Source organism: Mustela erminea, chromosome 6, assembly GCF_009829155.1.
Source record: "Mustela erminea isolate mMusErm1 chromosome 6, mMusErm1.Pri, whole genome shotgun sequence".
Taxonomy (NCBI): Eukaryota; Metazoa; Chordata; class Mammalia; order Carnivora; family Mustelidae; genus Mustela; species Mustela erminea.
Window position 1 is genome coordinate 71,304,898 of NC_045619.1, and position 20,890 is coordinate 71,325,787.

Below are 20,890 nucleotides of genomic sequence, written 5' to 3' on the forward strand. Positions count from 1 at the left end.
TTCAGCCTTGTCATGTTGCTTTGCTTTTGAGATGTCTCTTTTAAAGCAGCATATATTTGTATTTTAGGAATTTCTATTTTGAAATAATTTTAGACTTGCAAGTAGTTGCAAAAATAGTACAAATTATTCTTATATACCTTTCACATAGCTTCCCTCAAGTGTTTACATTTTAAATAGGTACAATACAATGGTCAAAATCAGGAACTCAACACCAATACCATATTATTAATTAATATGATATATTTAAATTTTTCCAATTGCCCACTCATGTCATTTTTTTTAGGCTCAGATTCAATCCAGGACATTGTCAAATCTCCTTTCTTCAATCCTGACAAATTTTCAGTCTGTCTTTGTATTTCATGAGCTTGACAGTTTTGAAGAGTACTGCACAGTTATTTTACAGAATGCCCTCAATTTGGGTTTATCTAGTTTTTCCTTATGATGACACTCAAGTTATTATTTTTTTTTAAGATTGTATTTATTTGTGAGAGATAGAGAGAGAGAGCCCGCACAAGCAGAGGGACCTTCGGGCAGAGGGAGAAACAGTCTCCTTGCCCAGCAAGGAGCCCAATGTGGAGCTTGATCCCAGATCCTGGGATCATGACCTGAGTAAAAGGCAGACGCTTAACCAACTGAGCCACCCAGGCATCCTAAGGGTATTTTTTTTCCATTGAGGTAAAATTGGTATATAATCTTAAATAAGTTTCAGGTGTAAAATGCTATAATTCAATATTTGTATAAACTACAAAGTGATCACCACCCTAAGTGTAGTTACAATCCATCACCATACAGTTAAGCCCCTCACCCACTATGCTTACCCCCAATCCCCTTCCCATCTGGTAACCACCAGTATCTAGGAGTTTGTTTTGTTATATTTTGTTTGTTTATTTTGTTTTATGATTCCACATATAAGTAAAATCATATATTTGTCTTTTTCCATCTGGCTTATTTCACATAGCATAGTGTCTGCAAGGTCCATTTATGTTGTCACAAATGGCAAGATTTTCTTCTTTCTTATGGCTGAGTAGTATCCCTTTGTATATATACCACATCTTCTTTATTCATTCATCCATTGATAAACACTTAGGTTGTTTCCTTATCTCAGCTCTTATAAATAACACTGGAATAACCTAGGAGTGCATATCGCTTTTCAAATTAGTGTTTTCACATTTTTTTTTTATAAATAACTGGAAATGGAAGAGCTGTACCTGGTGGTTCTCTTTTTAATTTTTTAAAACATTTTAAAAGATTTTATTTATTTATTTGACTGAGAGAGAGAGATCACAAGTAGGCAGAAAGGCAGGCAGAGATGGGGGGGAGAGGCAGGCTCCTGCCGAGCAGAGTCTAATGCGGATCTCGATCCCAGGACCCTGAGACCATGACCCGAGCCGAAGGCAGAGGCTTTAACCCACAGAGCCACGCAGGCACCCTTTTTTAAAATTTTTTGAGGAATCTTCATACTGTTTTACATTGTGACTGCACCAGTTTACATTCCCAATAGTGTACAAGTCTTTGAGCCAAAGGCAGTTGCTTAACCAACTGAGCCACCTGTGCACCCTGATAATAACCATTCTAACAGATGTGATCAAATTTTGTACTTTTGGGGCACCTGGGTGGCTCAGTGGGTTAAAGCCTCTGCCTTCAGCTCAGGTCATGATCCCAGAGTCCTGGGATCAAGCCCCAAGTCAGGCTCTCTGCTCAGTGGGGAGCCTGCTTCTCCTTCTCCCTCTGCCTACCTCTCTGCCTGCTTGTGATCTCTGTCTGTCAAATAAATTTAAAAAATCTTTAAAAAAAATTTGTACTTTTGAGAAGGATATGATATAAACGATGTTTTGTCCACCTCAGTGCATCATATCAGAAAAAGCACAATGTTGATATCACTCTAGTTTCTAGGTTAAGATAATGTCCACTATGTTTCTCCACCATAAAATTATTTTTCCCTTCATAATTACTAAGTATCTTATTGGGAGATCCTTTATGGCTATGTAAATATCCTGTTTCTCATCATATATTTGCCTACTAATTTTAATATCCATTGATGACGGTTGTGTAAAACAATTATTACTATAGTGTTTGCCAAGTGGTTTTTTTATTTTTTTCTTTTTTTTATTTTATTTATTCATTCAGGCAGAGAGAGAGGAAGGGAAACAGGCTCCCCGCTGAGCAGAGAGCCCAATGCGGGGCTTGATTTCAGGACCCTGGGATCATGACCTGAGCCCAAGGCAGAGGCTTTAATCCACTGAGCCACCCAGGTGCCCCTGCCAAGTGGTTTTCTATTTGCATAATTCTTTGTATATTTATTAATTAGACTTCTACTGTAAAGAAAAGCTTTCCCTCTCTACCCATGGGATAAGAAAGATACTTGGTCTTTGTTCCCGGTTCCTGGCGCAGAGCTCCTAGGAAGAAGAAGGCTATTTGGTCTTTGTCTCCAGTTCCTGGCACAGAGCTCCTAAAGCCTCTGGAAGTTCCTGAGTGATAAAAGCAATAGGAGTGTCTTTTCTAGATAGCTTCAAGATGGGACTTGGGCACCAGAAAGACCAAACCTTGATTAGAAGCTTGGTACTTTCAGACCCACCCCTCACCAACTGAAGAGAGAAGAGCTGAAGATTGAATTAAGCACAATTGACTATAATCATGCATATGTAATGAAACTCCCATAAAATCCTGTACATGATGAGGTTTGGGGGACTTCCAAGTTGGTGAATACACCCATGTGCTAGGACCATGGTGCACCCAAGCTCCACAGGCTCCTGGGCTCGGGACTCTTTGGAACCTTGCTCTTGTACTTCATTTGGCTCTTCATTGATATACCACTTTATAACAAACTGTCATAGCAATTAAAGCATTTTCTTGGGTTGGGGGGTGGGCTTGAGGAAACCCCTGAATCTGTAGCCAAGTCAGACAGAAGTGTGGATGACCTGGCACCGGAACCTTCTGCCTGGCGTATGAAGTGAGGTCAGTTTTGCGAGGCTGAGCCCTTAAATCTGTGGTGTTTGACATTAGTACTGGGTACTTACTGTCCACATTGAATGGAATTGTAGCACTTAGCAACTTTAGAGTTGGAGAAATTGTATTAGGAAAGACACATTTGGTGTCTGGAGGAAAAAAATCTCTTGCCAGCATTGTGGAATTGTATTTTATTTTAGTTACAATCAGTGTTGTCCTGGAGCCAGATTATACTGACTCAGAAGAGTCATTTGTTAACTTTCATGAAATTTGTGGGATTTTTTTTTTTAAAGATTTTATTTCTTTATTTGACAGACAGAGATCACAAGTAGGCAGAGAGGCAGGCAGAGAGAGAAGGGGAAGCAGGCTCCCTGCTGAGCAGAGAGCCCAATGAGATCCCAGGACCCTGGGATCATGACCTGAGCCACCTAGGTGCCCCTGTGGGCTGGAGACACACACAACATACACCACCAATGGTAGCAGATTTTGTTCTTTATTTTGACCTTGCTTTTTTCTTTTGTTTTCTTTTTTTAAAGATTTATTTATTTGAAAGAGACAGAGAGAGAGGGAGGGAACATGGGGGTGAGGGGCAGAGGGAGAGAGATAATCTCAGGCAGACTCCCCAGTGAGCAAGGAGCCTGACATGGGATTTGCTCCGACCCTGAGATCATGACCGAGCTGAAATCAAGAGTTGAATGCTTAACCGACTGAACCACCAGGCACCCCCATTTAATGCTCTTCTATGTATCAGCCCTGAGGTGAGGCCAAGTTTTCTGGCTGGTTCTGCTCTAGACAGTCATTAAATGGATTTTATACTTTCCATCTAGTGTCCTCACCATTGCCTAAGGCAAGAGGTGGTTTTGTTTGTCTGTTTGTTTAACTGAAGAATAATTGGCATACAATATTATATTAGTTCCCAGTTAGGACAAGAGTTCTTAACCATTTTTGTGCCATAAACCCCTTTGGCACTCTATTCAAGCATATATACTCTCTCTCTCTCAATATTATATATAAAATAAAATACATTTTAATGCATAAAATGAAATACATTTGGATTTAAAAGAAACAGATTATACTGGATTATAGTTATAAAATAGTTTTCTAAGTAATTATATAATAATAAATACTACTTAATTCATTAAACAACCTAACAGTGGGTCTAGTTACAACCATAACTTTGAAATATGTTTGAGCATAAATGACATTTAGAGAGATCTGAAAAAACTGTAATATAATTTTTTTAAAGATTTATTTATTTGACAGATAGATCACAAGTAGGCAGAGAGGCAGGCAGAGACAGGAAGGGAAGCATGCTCCCTGCTGAGCAGAGAGCCCAATGTGGGCTTGATCCCAGGATCCTGGGATCAGGATCTGAGCCAAAGGCAGAAGCTTTAACCCACTGAGCTACCCAGGCACCCCTCTAATATGATATATATATTTTTTTAATTTGACAGACAGAGATCACAAGTAGGCAGAGAGGCAGGCAGAGAGAGAGGAGGAAGCAGGCTCCCTGCTGAGCAGAGAGCCCGATGTGGGACTTGATCCCAGGACCCTGAGATCATGACCTGAGCCAAAGGCAGAGGCTTTAACCCACTGAGCCACCCAGACACCCCTCTAATATGATAATTTTTTAAGACTTTATTTATTTGATAGAAAGGGAGAGAGAGCAAGAGAGAGAGCACACAAGCAGGGGAGAGGGGCAGAGGAGAGGCAGAAGCAAGCTCCCCACTGAGCAGGGAGCCTGATGCAGGGCTTGATTCCAGTATCCTGGGATCATGACCTGAGCCTAAGGCAGACGCTTAACTAACTGAGACACCCAGGTGCCCCATGAAAATATTTTTTTGAGTGGCAAATTCATAGATATTACTAATACCACGGTGTGGCTTGTTGTCTACATTCATAATTGATGAAAATATTAATTTCAGCTAGAGACTAATGAAGACAAGGATGTACTATTTTCCTACCCAAATTTATGAATCTAAGATTAAGAACCCCTGCCCTTGGGTGTGTCTTTCATTTGAAGCTGAGTCCTAGGCAGTGTTCTCATTTACAAAAAGGGGAAGAACATGAAAAAGTGTACACTTAGGGTTTTATTATTTTTTAAATGTTTTTTTATTCACTCCGTGGTTTGTTTTTTTGGTTTTTTGGGGTTTTTTTAAAGATTTTATTTATTTATTTGACAGGCAGAGATCACAAGTAGGCAGAGAGGCAGGCAGAGAGAGAGGGAAAAGCAGGTTCCCTGCTCAGCAAAGAACCCAATGCAGGACTCAATCCTGGGACCCTGGTATCATGACTGGAGCTGAAGGCAGAGGTTTTAACACACTGAGCCACCTAGGCGCCCCTACACTCAAGTGTTTTAAAGTTCTCTTCTGAAAGTGGCATATGTTAGTCTGTTCACTAGAGACTTAGTCAGTGGTCACTGCTAGCTATAACATAAGCTGGGAAACATAGTCTTTGACTGGGAGCCACATGTCCAAATATAACCATATTACCTAGTAAATTAACAACTGGCAATCTCCTTCATGCTCTTGCAAGAAAAAATAATTTTTATAAGTCTTAACTTATAAATAGATATATGGGAGGGTGGGTTTCCTCGAGCATTTCTCTTTTTCTAAAATTAAATTAAATTAATTTGTGAGAGCAAGAGAGAGCACAAGCAGTGGGAGTGGCAGGCAGAGGGAGAAGCAGACCCCCCACCAATCAAGGAGCCTGATGTGGGGCTTGATCCCAAGACGCTGGGATCATGACTTGAGCCAAAGCCAGACACTTAACCAACTGAGCCACCCAGGTGTCCCTCTCTGAGCATTTCTTAATATGTAAACTTCATAAGCATTTTAAGCATTTTTACATGTTTTAGTTAGATGAAATATATATGTTAGATGAAAGATATATATATATTTTTTTTATCTAACTAAAACATGTATATATATTTATTTATTTTAAGGATTTTATTTATTTATTTGACACAGAGAGAGAGAAAGAGAGTGAGAGATGGAACACAAGCAGGGGGAGTGGGAGAGGGAGAAACAGGTTTCCCACTGAGCAAAGGGTCTGATGTGGGGCTTTATCCCAGGACCCTGGGATCATGACCTGAACCAAAGGCAGCCACTTAACCTTCTAGGCCATACAGGTGCCCAGATGAAAAATATTTTTAAATTGCAAACCTAAAGCACATAACCTAAACTAGGGTGGAAATAGGGAATTAGCTCACCACAAAGTTGTGAATTAGGAAAACTATTTCTGTCTTTATAGTATTTTCATTTCTACCCACTTTTTTTTAAATAGCCTCTCCTCTCCTCTCCCATTTTAGCCTTTATTTCCATTTTATTTTGAACATTTTCAAACATACAGAAAAGGTTTTAAAAATAGTATAATATCTATATGTCCTCCACCTAGATTCAAAAGTTGTTAATTGTTGGGGCACCTGGGTGGCGCAGTTGTTAAGTATCTGCCTTCTACTCATGTCAGGATCTCTGGGTCCTGGGATCGAGCCCTGCAGCTGGCTCTCTGCTCAGCAGGGAGCCTGTGACTCCCTTTCCCTCTGCTTGCAGCTTGGCCTACTTGTGCTCTCTCTTTCTGTCACTGAATAAATAAAATCTTTTTAAAAAACTGCAAATTGTTAACATTTGCTTTATCTCTCTTTAATTTCTATCTATATGTACATTTGTGACAAGTACACTATGAATGTGCAGATACGAGTTGTGTCTTTCCACAATGTCAGTTTCATTAAGTCATAAAGCAAGGCTAACAATTATAAAGCAGGTTCAGGATTCCCAATTCAATGACATTTTGTTACACATTTAACTTGGTTTCATACACATTAAACAAAGCAAAGCACAACACAAAGTCCTACAACAAAGGGGGAGAAGTTAAGAAACCAAACATGAGGTCAGTCCCTGAGCACACAGTTGAGATGAAGCCTCGGTCCAGTGCGGGTCAGCTCTCAGTGTATGCTGTGTATTATGTCCTAGCAGTGGAGGATCTCTATTATGTTCAGAGATCAATCAGGCAGAGCCTTTGCCACCAGTTGTCTCTTCAATGTGGTGAGATGTTAAAGGGTCAGTATCTGGAGAGTCTGACGGTTTGCTGCAAAAGCCTTCCCTTTTTAAACGAGTTTAATCAGTCTTGGGCCTTTGGTGGCCTCTTCAGTTTCTGCTGGTTATCAGTTCTGGGCATGATATGGGCATCTGTGCTGGTTTCAGCAATATCCGGTCTTAAACACTATGCCCTTGGCTGCTTGTCATGCTGATGTGACTGACTCCATCTTGCTCTCTACAATATTTTTAAGCAATTTGAATGTAAGTTACAGATATTATGAAACATCACCCCTAGATACTTTAGCATGTATGTTCAAAGAAATAAGGACATCCCTCACATAATTACATTATCACAGGAAAATTAATAATTCTCTAATATCTAATATACTTTCCATATTTAAATTTCCTAATCATTTTTTAAAGATTTTATTTATCCTTTTGAAAGAAAGAGAGAGAGAGAGAGAGAGCATGAGTAGGGGGAAGGTGAGAACCAGACTCCCACGCCAAGCAGGGAGACCTACTTGGCGCTCAATGTGGGGCTTGATCCCAGGACCCTTGGATCATGACCTGAGTGAAGGCAGTTGCTTAACCCACTGAGCCACCCAGATGCCCCAATTACCTAATCACTTCAAAATGTTTTTCATAGGGGTGCCTGGCTGGCTCAGTTAGTAGAGCATGTGACTTGATCTCCTGATCTTAAGGTTATGAATTCAAGTCCCAAACTGGGTGTGGGGCCAACTTAATTTTTTTTTTTTTAATGTTCTGTATAACTAACTTTTCCTCTAATAAACATCTTTTAGTTTGGCAATAGACCTTTTCAACTTTGAACGACACTTTTTCTCTTTAAGATTTTATTTGTTTGTCAGAAATACAAAGAGAGCACAGGCAGTAGGAGCAGCAGGCAGAGCAGGCAGAGAGAGAAGCAGACTCCCTGGCTGAACATGGAGCCCGATGCAGGACCCTGGAATCACAACCCGAGCTGAAGACAGACACTTAACCGACTGAGCCACCCAGGAATCCCTTGAATTCAACTCCTTAACATCTAAGTAATATCTGCGTTTATCCAGACTTTTTATTTGTACTTGTGTAATTAAAGATTTTGTGTCCAATTAAATGAAGACAGGAGGGGAGAAGACTTGGGTTTTTCCATTCTATTAAGTGGATATTTTGCTTGTACCTAATATAAATCAGACCTAATGCTGTTGCTAAAGGGATATAGGTCTTAGTGACTTTAAATAGGAAGGCATGGGGGCGCCTGGGTGATTAGTGGGTTAAGCGTCTGCATTCAGCTTAGGTCATGATCTCAGGGTCCTGGGATCGAGCCCTGTATCAGGCTCTCTGCTCGGCAGGGAGCCTGCTTCCCCCTCTCTCTGCCTGCTGCTCTGCCTACTTGTGATCTCTCTCTCTCTCTCTCTCTCTGTGTCAAATAAATAAATCTTAAAAAAAAAAAAAAAAAAAGGAAGGAGTGGATAATGGGATATCCTGGGACCGTCCCTGTCCATTTCAGGCCACATTTGACCTCTTAGCTTTCTTTTTAGTTTCTCAAGATTTTCAAGATTCTACCTATGTTTACTGATTAGTCAATATGTTCTAGGGACGTATAATTAAGATAGATATGTTCTCTGTGCCCAAGGGAGAAAGATCACTTAACAGTTTCAGTTAGAAGGAAACCATCATGTTTATTTATTGAGAGTGTACTGTGCAAGAGCTCAGAACTGGTATTCCCTTTAATCCCAGCCTGTAATCTTTTTGCCTTCTCTGGCCCTGAGGTCTCCCACATGACACACCTGGGTGTCATTATTCGACACCATCTCCTCCTCTGCAGTGCTTTAGCCTGGAGCTCCAACTCTCCAATCTTGCAGCACCGTCGTCATGTTTTCATCCCTAAAGCACCAATATACAAGTTCAAGGGAAAGAACTCTAGGGAAAAAGCCTCAAGCCCTTTGCTGCCAAGACTCCTGAATTATGACCAGGGAAAGAGGAGTAACTGTCCAAATATCCTACTCAGCCACTGATGCAATAATGTTGCAGAATACACTACTCCAAGATCAGTGGATTAAACTGTAAGCATTCCGAAATAAATAAATAGGAGTGCCTGGCTGGCTCAGTTTAAGAGCAGGAGACTCTTGATCTCAGGCTCAAAAGCTACACCTTATTGGTATAGAGATCACTTAAAAATAAAATCTTTAAAAAATAAAAATATTGGTTTATGGACATTGGGGAAGGTATGTGCTATGGTGAGTGCTGTAAAGTGTGTAAGCCTAACAATTCACAGACCTGTACGCCTGGTGCTAATAATACATTATATGTTAATAAAACATTTAAAAAATAAAAAAAATATGAAACTACAAGCATTAATTTTTATTTTATAGTTCTATGGGTTGCTAGCTCCTTGGTTACTCCAGGCAAGATACTTTTTTTTTTTTTAAAGATTTTTTAGTCTCTAGTCTCTGGGTTCCAAGTTCTAGGTGGAATGTTGGGTTTACATGTGTTCCATGTGTTTCCATAGCAACCACCCTGGTCAAATCACCACAGTACAAGAAGACAAGTTTCCTGTGTTCACATAATTTTGTATTACATCATCATATACTGTTAATTAAAGCAAGTCACATAGCCAATCCCCAAGTCAGTAGGGCAGGGAAATAGAGTTCATGCCATGTCAGAAGGGGGAGTGGAGTGAATTTTTGTGGAACACTAATGTATTAGACCAAGATGTCCAGAAAAAAAGCACAGAAGGGAGTAGAAAGGATAGATTCTCAAGGGTAGGACACAGAAAAGCTAAATATGGCCATGATTAGAGATGGAAAATCCTTCCAAAACACTACCTACCAGGAAGTAATATGGAGGACACATCCTAGTGTGTGTAATGATAATAGTGATGAAATGCTACAAGATACCATAAAAAAATTCACCGCCATCCAAAAAAAAAAAAAAAAAAAAGAAATCTCGTTATTTGCAATGACATGGATGGAACTAGAGGGTATTAGACTAAATGAAATAAATCAATCAGAGAAAGACAATTATCATATGATCTCACTAATATGCATAATTTAAGAAACGAGGCAGAGGATCATAGGGGAAGGAAGGAAAAAATGAAATAAGAAACCAGAAAGGGAGAGAAACCAGAAGAGACTCTTAATCTTAGAAAACAAAATACGGGTTGCTGGAGGAGAGGGGGGTGGGAAGGATGGGGTGGTTGCGTGATGGACATTGGGGAGGACATGTGTTGTGGTGAGCCCTATGTGTTGTGTAAGACTGATGAATCACAGACCAGTAGCCCTGAAACAAATAATATATTATTCGTTAATTAAACAAAAAAAGCCCCAAACATTGGTACTGCTGAGAGATGAAGAATCAACTAATGAAGAAAATACCATAATTTTATTTTTGATTGTGTATGATAAATTATATTTCCTTGCATGGGCTCCTTACCGTTAATAATTTTTCATCTTTATATAAGAACCATCACATATATCATTAAATATGTCAAATTGTGTTATTTTAGTTATAGTAGAAAATTTTCTGTGCCATTTATAGATTTTTGTTATGCAATTTGATTTTTTTGCTCATAACTAGAGGGACCCATGATCTAAACCAGAGTGGAAGCTAAGATAATAAAAACAAGAGAATATAATAGCTATTTTGCAGAAATTAACAGAAAAAAATTGGTTGAACAATTGGATTACATTTAAGAGATAGATAAATCCAAGATATTTTTGTATACAAGCCTATTTGACTTCTTGAATAATACACTCAAAAAAATAATACAATCAACAAAAGCCAGAGAGTTGTGAGGGGTCTGAGAAATAATCTATGATATTGTGATTTCATTTAAAAAATATATATTTGGTTTTTAACTCATTCCTGGCACAGAGCTCCCCAAACCCTTGTAAATTCCTAAGAGATAAGAGCACTGGGAGAATCTTTTGTTCTAACGAGACAACTCTAGGTGGGCTCCCGGATGGCTTCTGGATGCAGACTGGTAACCTGAAAGACTAAACCGTGATTAGAAATTTGGAATTTTCAGCCTCACACCAGGGGGAGAGGAGCTGGAAATGGAGTTAATAATCGATCATCAGTATATAAGGAAGCCTCCCTAAAATCCCACTAGTATGGAGTTCAGAGGGCTTCCAGGGTTGATGAACACATCCACATACCCCAATTCCACAGAGACAGAAGCTCCTGTGCACCAGACTCTCCCATACCATGCCTTAGGTATCTCTTCATTGATCTTGTCATCTCTATCTTTCACCATACTACTTAATAAACTAGTAAACGTGTTTCTCTGTGTTCTGTGAGCTACTTTATCAAATTAATTGAACCTGAGAAGGGGATCATGGGAACCTCAGACTTATTGCTGGTCAGAAGCACAGGTGACAGCCTGGACTTGTGGTTGGCCTCTGAAGTGGGGTGGGAGTAGTTTTGTGGGACTGAGACCTATAGCTGTGGGATCCAATGCTATTTCCAGGGAGATAGGTTCAGAATTGAACTGAGTTAAGTTGTTGGACACCACCCTGGGGTTGGAGAATTGCTTGGAGTGGAGAGAAAACTCCCACATATTGAAATTGGGTACAGAATCTTAATCTCCAAAAATGACTCTCAACTATTCTTCTCAATCCTATGCAACATAAGCTGCTTCTCTCATCCCGATTGCTTTGTTACTTGTTTTGATTGGTGAACTATGGCAAAAGTTATATTGTGCAGTTATGCTGTGCAGTTATGGACCTTTTTGTTAAGGGGTCATCTTGAACATTTCAGCCTCAGTTGAGCTCCCAGCTGAATGTAGCCAGAAGAGTAATCCTTAGTCAATACCATGTTAACAGGGTTGTCTGGGCGGCTCAGTAGATAAAGTGTGTGCCTTTGTCATGGTTCCAGGGTCCTGGGATCGAGCCCCACATTGGGCTCTCTGCTCAGTGGGGAACTTGCTTCTCCATCTCCCTCTGATGCCCCCTCTGCTTGTGCTCTCTTACTCTATCTCTGCCAAACAAATAAAACCTTAAAAATAAATCTTTTAGAAAAAACAAACAAACAAACAAACAGATAAAGTTAAGCATACATTTACAGTGCAACCCAGAAATTCTACTCTTTGGTATTTATCCAAAGGAATTGAAAACATATACCTACAAAAAGACTTGTTCCTGAATATTTCTAGCAATTTTATTCTTAATAACTCTAAACTGGACCCAATTCAAATGTCCATCAAGAGGTGAACGAAGGGGTGCCTGAGTGACTCAGTTGGTTGGGTGTCAGTTGTGGTGAGCACACACTAGTGTCACACTACTAACACACTAGGGTCAGACTCTTGATTTCGGCTCAGGTCATGACCTCAAGGTCCTGAGATCAAGCTCCAGACTGGGCTCCACCTGGGCATGGAGCCTGCATCTCTTTCCCTCTCTCTCTGCCCTCCCCTCACCCACACTTCTCTCTCTCTCTTAAAAAAAAAAAAAAAAAAAAAAAAAAAGAGGTGGATGAATAAACAAATAGATTTCCTTTTATTGCTAAATAGCATTTCATTGTGTGGATGTACCATCCAAAGTACCATATTGTTTTCTATTCTCTCTCTCTCTCTTTCCCTCTCTCTTTGTCTAAAATAAATAAATCTTTAAAATGGGTATACAGGGGTGTCAGGCTGGCTCTGTTGGTAGAGCATGTGCCTCTTTCTTTTTTTTAGAGCTTAATTTATTTTACTCATTTATTGGGAGCATGAGTGGGGTGAGGGGCAAAGGGAGAAGAAAGAATCTAAAGCAGTCTCTGCACCCAGTGCCAAGTCCAACGTGGGGCTTGATCTTATCATCCTGAGATCATGACATGAGTTGAAATCAAGAGTCAGATGCTTAATCAACTGAGCCACCAGGTGCCCTAGGCATGTGACTCTTGATCTCAGGGTTGTGAGTTTGAGCCCCACATGGCATGTAGAAATTACTTTAAAGCAAGCAAACAAACAAACTTCAATAAATAAATAAATTGGCTATACAGTTTGCACTTCCACCTGCAACTCCCAATTTTAATGACCTGAATTGTGTCCTCCCACCTAAATTTATCTGTTGAAGCCCTAACCCCCAATGTGACTATATTTGGTGACAGATGCTTTAAAGATATTATAAAGGTTAAATGAGTTCATGAGGGTGAGGACCTAATCCAACGGGACTAGTGTCCTTACAAGGCGAGAAGAGACACCAGAAATCCACACACACAAGGAAAGGTCTAGAGAGGACACAGTAACATGGCGGTGATGTGGTGACCATCTGGAAGTCAAAAATAGAGGCTTCACCAGAAACCAACCCTGTCAGCACCTGGATTTTTGACTTCCAGATTCCAGAACTGTGAAAAAAATTTTCTGTTGATTATGCCTCCAAAAGATACTCTGTGACAGCAATCAGAGAAGACTAATACAGGTATGTAGCAGTATTTCACTGTGGTTTTAGTTTTCATTTCCCTAGTGATTAATAATCTTAAAGCTCTGTTTGTGTACTTAGGTGATTAATAATCTTAAAGCTCTGTTTGTGTACTTAGATGACATCTCTAGTTCTTCTTGTGATGTATGTGTTTGTATATAATTATGAATATTGGTGCATCAAAGTCAATTTTTGCCCTACAAATTTCTTAATTTGTTAGGATTGTTGTTTTTACCAGGATGCTGTGATTCATCAGCATTTGTATTTGCATAATCTTTGTAAAACTATGTTTCAGTGCTGAAATTTTAAAATGAAATTACAATAACCTTCACAATGTTAGGTGTTCAGATATTTCACTTTAGACAGAATGACCTTCCAAAAACTCTATATTGATTTCATGAATTCGATGAAAAAAGAACTACTATTGAATGGATTTTTTTGTTTGAAGCATCCAATAACATGGACATAAAAGTAGGTATCATTTAACTGTAAAATCTTATTTGTAATGGAGTTATTAACACATTAACAGCTATTCCTCCACTTTTCATAAATGCATAAGAACACAGACAATAAAAAATGAGTAAAATTAATTGAAACAGTCATTTTTCTAATGCATCACATAGTGGTAAGTAAGTGGGCTTTTGACACCTGCTTGTGTTAAATTTTTGTCTTTCAGCATAGTCTTTTTAAAATAAAGTGTTCACTTTTGAAATAGGTGCCAATGCTTCTTCAACTGAGTTGTCTTCTGGATTTTCAGTAGTTGGTACTATCACTATGGCCCCTGTGGTGCATGTAAATAGTGGCAAACACATTGTGCAAGTTACACTTCCATCATCAGTGGAAATACAGTACTTCATTTTTCATTACATATCCATGTTATGGTTGAATTCTGTTGTGTTCTTCAAAATTCATATATTTTAAAGTCCTAGACTCCAATACCACAGAATATGTTCTTATTTGAGTCTAGGGTTTTGCAGATATAGTTAGTTAAGATGAAGTCATACCTCATATGAGGAATAGGGTGGGCCCCAATACAATATGATTGGTATCCTTATCAAAAAACCAAATCTGGAAACAGGCATATACAGAGAATATCATGTGATGATAAGGAGAGAGATTGGGGTGATGTTTCTAAATACCAAAGATATAGATGTAGTGAAAAGAAGGGCCATATATACCTCAATGTTCATAGCAGCAGTGTCCACAAGAGCCAACCTGTGGAAGGGCCGAGATGCCCTTCGACAGACAAATAGATAAAGAAGATATGGTCCATATATACACTGGAATATTACTCAGCCATCAGAAAGGATGAATACCCAATATCAACATGGATGGGACTGGAGGAGATTGTGCTGAGTGAAATAAGTCAAGCAGAGAAAGTCAGTTATTTTATGGTTTCACTTACTTGTGGAGCATAATATCATGGAGGACATTAGGAGAAGGAAGGGAAAAATGAAGGGGGGGCAATCGGAGTGGGAGATGAACCTCTAGAGACTACAGGGGAGGGGATGGGGGGATGGGTGAGCCCAATGATGGGTATTAAGGAGGGCATGGATTGCATGGAGCACTGGGTGTTATATGCAAACAGTGAATCATGGAACACTGCAATAAAAACTGATGTGTACTGTATGGTGACTAACATAACACAATAAAAAAAAATAAATGGCAAAGATTGCCAAGAAACCACCAAAACATAGGGAACAGTTATGGAATAGATTCTCCTAAACAGCCCTCAGAAAAAACCTACCCCCCTCGATACTTCTTTTCAGACTTCGAGCCTCCAGAACTGTGAGACAACAAACTTCCGTTCTTCAAGCCATCCCTTTTGTGGTTACTTGTTGTATGGAAGCCCTAGAAAACTAAGCCTTGCCTTCGTATGTTGGAGGTAACCACATAACGAGATGTTCTCTTAATTTACTGTCATGAGGAAGAAAATGCTAATATAAAAAAAAATAAAAGTCTGATACTTGAAGCTTATATATGTATTATTAATGCACCAATAGTATTGGAGCGCCTAGGTGGCTCAGTCAATCGAGTGTCTGACTCTTGATTTCAGCTCGGGTTGTGATCTCAGGGTTGTGAGATCAGGACTCACGTGAGGCTCTGTGCTCAGTGCTGGGTCTGCTTAACATTCTCTCTCTTTCCCTCTGCCCCTGCCTGCTCATGCTCTTTCTCTCTCTCTCTCTCTAAAATAAATAAATCTTAAAAAAAAAAAAAAACAAAAACTCAATAGTATCCGTAAAAATTATTTAAAACTGGAAACAATCAGAATTTTTCAGGGAGGAGTTTTTTTCTATCATTGCTACAGTCATGGTGTTAAAAAAAAAAAATCAAACTAACTTTTAATAAGTTTTAGCATTTTTAAAAATTCCCCTGGCATGTGGAGAAAGGGGAACCCTCCTACATTGTTGGTGGAAATGCAAGCTGGTGCAGCCCCTCTGGAAAACAGCATGGAGGCTCCTCAACAAGTTTAAAATAGAGCTACCCTATGACCCAGCAATTGCACTACTGGGTATTTACCCTAAAGATACAAATGTAGTGATCTGAAGGGGCACATGCACCCAGATGTTTATAGCAGCAATGTCCACAATAGCCAAACTATGGAAAGAACCTAGATGTCCATCAACAGATGAATGGATAAAGAAGATGTGGTATATATATATATATATATATATATATGTATATATATATATATATATATATATAATGGAATACTATGCAGCCATCAAAAGAAATGAAATCTTGCCATTTGCAATGACATGGATGGAACTAGAGGGTATTATGCTTAGCAAAATAAGTCAATCGGAGAAAGATAACTATCATATGATCTCCCTGATATGAGGAAGTCGAGAAGCAACATGGGGGGTTTGGAGGATAGGAAAATAATAAATGAAACAAGATGGGATCAGGAGGGAGACAACTGTAAGAGAATCTTAATCTCACAAAACAAACTGAAGGTTGCCAGCGGTAGGGGGGTAGGGAGAGGGTGGTGGGGTTATGGATATTGGGGAGGGTATGTGCTACGGTGAGTGCTGTGAAGTGTGTAAACCTGGTGATTCACAGACCTGTACCCCTGGGGCTAATAATACATTATATGCTAATAAAAGATAAAAAATAAATAAAGAAAAATAAATAAAATTCCCCTGGCAATGTTTCAGAAGCAATCTGGATAAAAGAGTGTTAAGATAGTCGTGCTACTAGGTCTTTACTATAGAAAACATTTCAAGTTTACACCTTCTGTTTTGATTTTTGTAGCAGTATATTCACACTGGGTATTACCATGTAAACAATCTGTGAGTGAAAGTTGCCATTATTCTATATAGTGGTTTTAGGATACTCAACAAATACATTCAATTCTTGCATTATTATTAATTTGATTAGGTATGTTTGTAACTTTTTACATTACAAAATATGATGAGAATGTGCCATGTATAATTTTTCTTATAATAAGAACACTCCTATATTGACTCTAAGCTTGACCTTGTGATTTGCTTTGGCCAATGCTATATTAGTAATCAAGACAAAAACAGAAGCTTGGGGCTAGCTCTTTCTTACAGTCTTGAGATTGCCATGTGAAGAAGTCTGGACTAGTCTGCTACATGGGGGATCACATGGCCCTACCAACAGTAGCACTTACCACAAGAAATGTGAGTGAGGTCTTTTTTATAGTCCAGCCCTGATCAGGCTACCAAATGATTGCAGACACGTGAGTAACCCTAGGTCCCACTTAAACACAGATTGCTCCAATCCATGGAATTATGAACAAATAAAATGGATGTTATTCTAAGCCACCAAATTTTGGGATTGATTTTATGCAGCAATAGATAATTAAAGCATCATCATAGGGTTTTGGCTTTTACTCTGAGTGAAATGATTCCATGAACTGAATTGTGTCTCCTTCCTGTCCCTCCATTCACATGTTAACCTTCACCATGTGCCTGTATAGAGGTATACAAGAGCCTTTATAAAGGTAAGTAACGTTAAATGAGGTCATAAATGTAGGGCTGTGATCCAATAGTATTAGTATCCTTATAAGAAAACCACTAGAGAGCTTCTTCACATTTTCTCTGATATGAGAGGGCAAGACGAGAAGACAGTCTTCAAGCCAGGAAGGGAACTTTCACCAGAACCCAACCAGGTTAGCACCTCGATCTTGGATTTCTGATCTCTAGAACTGTGAGAAAACAAAGATCTGTTGGTTGGCCCACTCAGTTTATGGTATTTTGTTATGGTGGCCCAGGCTGACTGATACATATAGGAAGATAATCGTTTTTGAGCCAAGGAGTAACATGATCTGGTCTTTCAAAAAAATTATTCTGGCTGCTATGTTGAAAAAACAAAGCAAAACAAAACAGAAAACTCATATGTAGTCATGGGAAGAAACAAGACCAGTTAGAAAGGTGGTGAAATGACCTAGATAAGATATAATAGCGGCTTGGACTACTTTGCTAGTAGTTGTGCAGAGGATGAGAAAGGGTTAAAAATCTGATTCCTAAGGGGAACCCTCCTATAATGTTGGTGGGAATGCAAGCTGGTGCAACCACTTTGGAAAACAGCATGGAGGTTCCTCAAAAAGTTGAAAATAGAGCTACCTTATGATTCAGCAATTGCACTACTGGGTATTTACCCTAAAGATACAAATGTAGTGATCCAAAAGGGCATGTGCACCCAAATGTTTATAGCAGCAGTGTCCACAATAGCCAAATTACGGAAAGAACCAAGATGTCCATCAACAGATGAATGGATAAAGAAGATGTGGGGTGTGTGTGTGTGTGTGCGTGTGTGTGTGTGTATATATATATATATATATATATATATAGCACTACTATGCAGCCATCAAAAGAATTGAAATCTTGCCATTTGTGATGACGTGGATGGAACTAGAGGGTATTATGCTTAGTGAAATAAGCCAATCAGAGAAAGACAACTATCATATGATCTCCCTGATATGAGGAAGTGTAGATGCATCATGGGGAGTTTGGGGGGTAGGAAAGAACAAATGAAACAGATGGGATCAGGAGGGAGACAAACCATAAGAGACTCTTAATGTCACAAAACAAACTGAGTGTGGCAGGGGGTAGGGGGGTAGGGAGAGGGTAGTGAGGTTATGGACATTGGGGAGGGTATGTGCTATGGTGAGTGCTGTGAAGCGTGTAAACCTGGCAATTCACAGACCTGTACCCCTGGGGCTAATAATACATTATATGTTAAAAATAAAAAAATTTAAAAAAATCTAAATCTACAAACAAGGCTGCTAACAAATTGAATGTGAGGTACGAAACAAAGATAGTCAGGATGGCTCAAAGATTTTTTTTTTGTCTGGGGAGGTAGACAGATGAGATCATTTTATGAGATTGGGAAGAATGCAAATAGTTTGGGGAGGACTGATTAGTGAGATCAGAAATTCTATTTGAGAATACTACATTTGAAATACCTATTACAATTCTGCACCCAATATCGATGTGTGGGTTTTTCCCCTACAATTCTCTAACACTAGCTGCGTATCCTACAATTTAACTTATTTCTGACACTGTCTACCCGATAGTAGTGTGAGATTCCATGGGATAAGGGCTCAGACCTACAAGACTGCCCTCCCCCCACCTCAGATGGCAGGGCAAATTCATGTTGACACTAAGGTTTCTGACCAAATGACTATGGGTTGGAGACTCCAACATAACTCCCTCCTTGGGTTTGATTACTTGTCAGGCAACTCATATGATTTAGAGAACCATTTACTTGCTAGATTACCAGTTTATTATGAAAGGATAATTCAGGAGCAGCCAGATGGAAGAGATGCATAGGACAAGATATATAGGAAAGGACATGGGAGCCCCCGTGTCCTCTCCAGGAGGGCCATTGTCTCCCAAATTTTCCTGTGTTCACAAACCTGGGGGCTGTCTGACCCTGGCCTTCTGAATTTTTATGAAGTCTCCAATTCTGTAGGCATGAATGATTAAACCACTAGCCATAGATTCAACTTCCAGCCTCCCTTCCCCAGAAGTCGGGGGGGTAGGACTGATAATTCCAGCCGCCCAATCACCAGGTTGGTTCCCCTTGCAGGCAGCCCCCATTCTTGGTGCCTTTCAAAAGTCTCCTCATTAACATAAACTTTGAGAGGGTTGAAAGAGGTTAGTTTTGAATATCAAGACACATTTATCACTCTTATTACCCAGAAAATTCCAAGGGTTTTAGGTGCTCTACACCAGAAGTAAGATGAAGATCAAATATGTATTTCTTAAAAAACACAGTATTGGGGCGCCTGGGTGGCTCAGTGGGTTAAGCCGCTGCTTTCGGCTCAGGTCATGATCTCGGAGTCCTGGGATCGAGTCCCGCATCGGGCTCTCTGCTCAGCAGGGAGCCTGCTTCCCTCTCTCTCTCTCTCTGCCTGCCTCTCCGTCTACTTGTGATTTAAAAAAAAAAAACAAAACCACACACAGTATTATATCTATACACATCCATTCTACAGGAGAAATAGTCAGGCTGAAGACATGAATTTAGGAGTTGTGAGAATACATCATTTAAAGCCAAGGGAATAAGAATTATCTAGGAACTGAGAATAAACTGAGAAGGGGAAATACAAAGGTTAAGTCCTGGGACACTTGAATGTTCAGAGCAAGTACCCTCAAATTATGGTTTGTGGTTCAATGGGGTTCTCTGAGATTTTTACATGGAGGCCTGGAACTATTTTTGTAATAATACACAAACAATATCTGCCTTTAAAAAAAACAAAAACGATTAACAACTGCACTGAAAATACAGAAACAATGGTGGGTAAATCTGCTGCCACTTCAGCACAAATCAAGACAGTATCACTGAACTCTATTAGAAACCATTGTACTTTTCATCATTGCTCTTGTAGTTAAAATAAAGGTGCCAGTTTCACTGAAAATGTTCTTGAGGACAGAGTAAACATTACTCATTGAATCTCAACCCTTCAGTGAATATTTATTTAACATTCTATCAACATGGAAAGTCCTTTTATAGCACTTTTAGTACAAGCCAAAAAACTAGCCTTGTCTTAAAGAAAGACACTTGTGCCTCTGTTTGAATTTCAAGTTGAACTAACTGATATTTTTCATGGAACACAATTTTTACTTGAAAAAAATGACAAACAGAAAAAAATATGCTTTTTCAGACTTGTGTTTTAACAGACATCTCCTTGAAAATGAACCAAGTGACCTTGCCACTTCGAGGAAAACAACTAATAGCATTAGTTGCCAGTGATAAAATTTGAACTTTCAGGCAAAACTTAGAATTTTGGAAGACTGATAGCTGCCCCTATGAAGCATGAGAGGTTTCCAATACTTGTTTGATTAGATGGGTAGTAATAATAGCAAATCTAATTTTTTTGGATATCATATAATGAGATGTGCAGACACTTGGAAGATCTGCATAATTCAGAGAAACAATATTTTCTCTTTTTTAAGATTTTTTTTTAAAGATTTTATTTATTTATTTGACAGAGAGATACACAGCAAGAGAGGGAACACAAGCAAGGGAGCAGCAGAGGGA

General features: G+C 39.2%; 1 long non-coding RNA gene across 2 annotated transcripts in view; it reads right to left on the bottom strand.

Moving 5' to 3' along the window:
* Positions 1-6,580: 6,580 nt before the first annotated feature.
* Positions 6,581-20,890, bottom strand: part of LOC116593416 — a 33,490-nt gene continuing 19,180 nt past the window's right edge. For both annotated transcript variants that reach the window (XR_004286895.1, XR_004286894.1), the window contains exon 3: positions 6,581-7,218. This is a non-coding gene — a long non-coding RNA (uncharacterized LOC116593416). The remainder of the gene's footprint in view (positions 7,219-20,890) is intronic.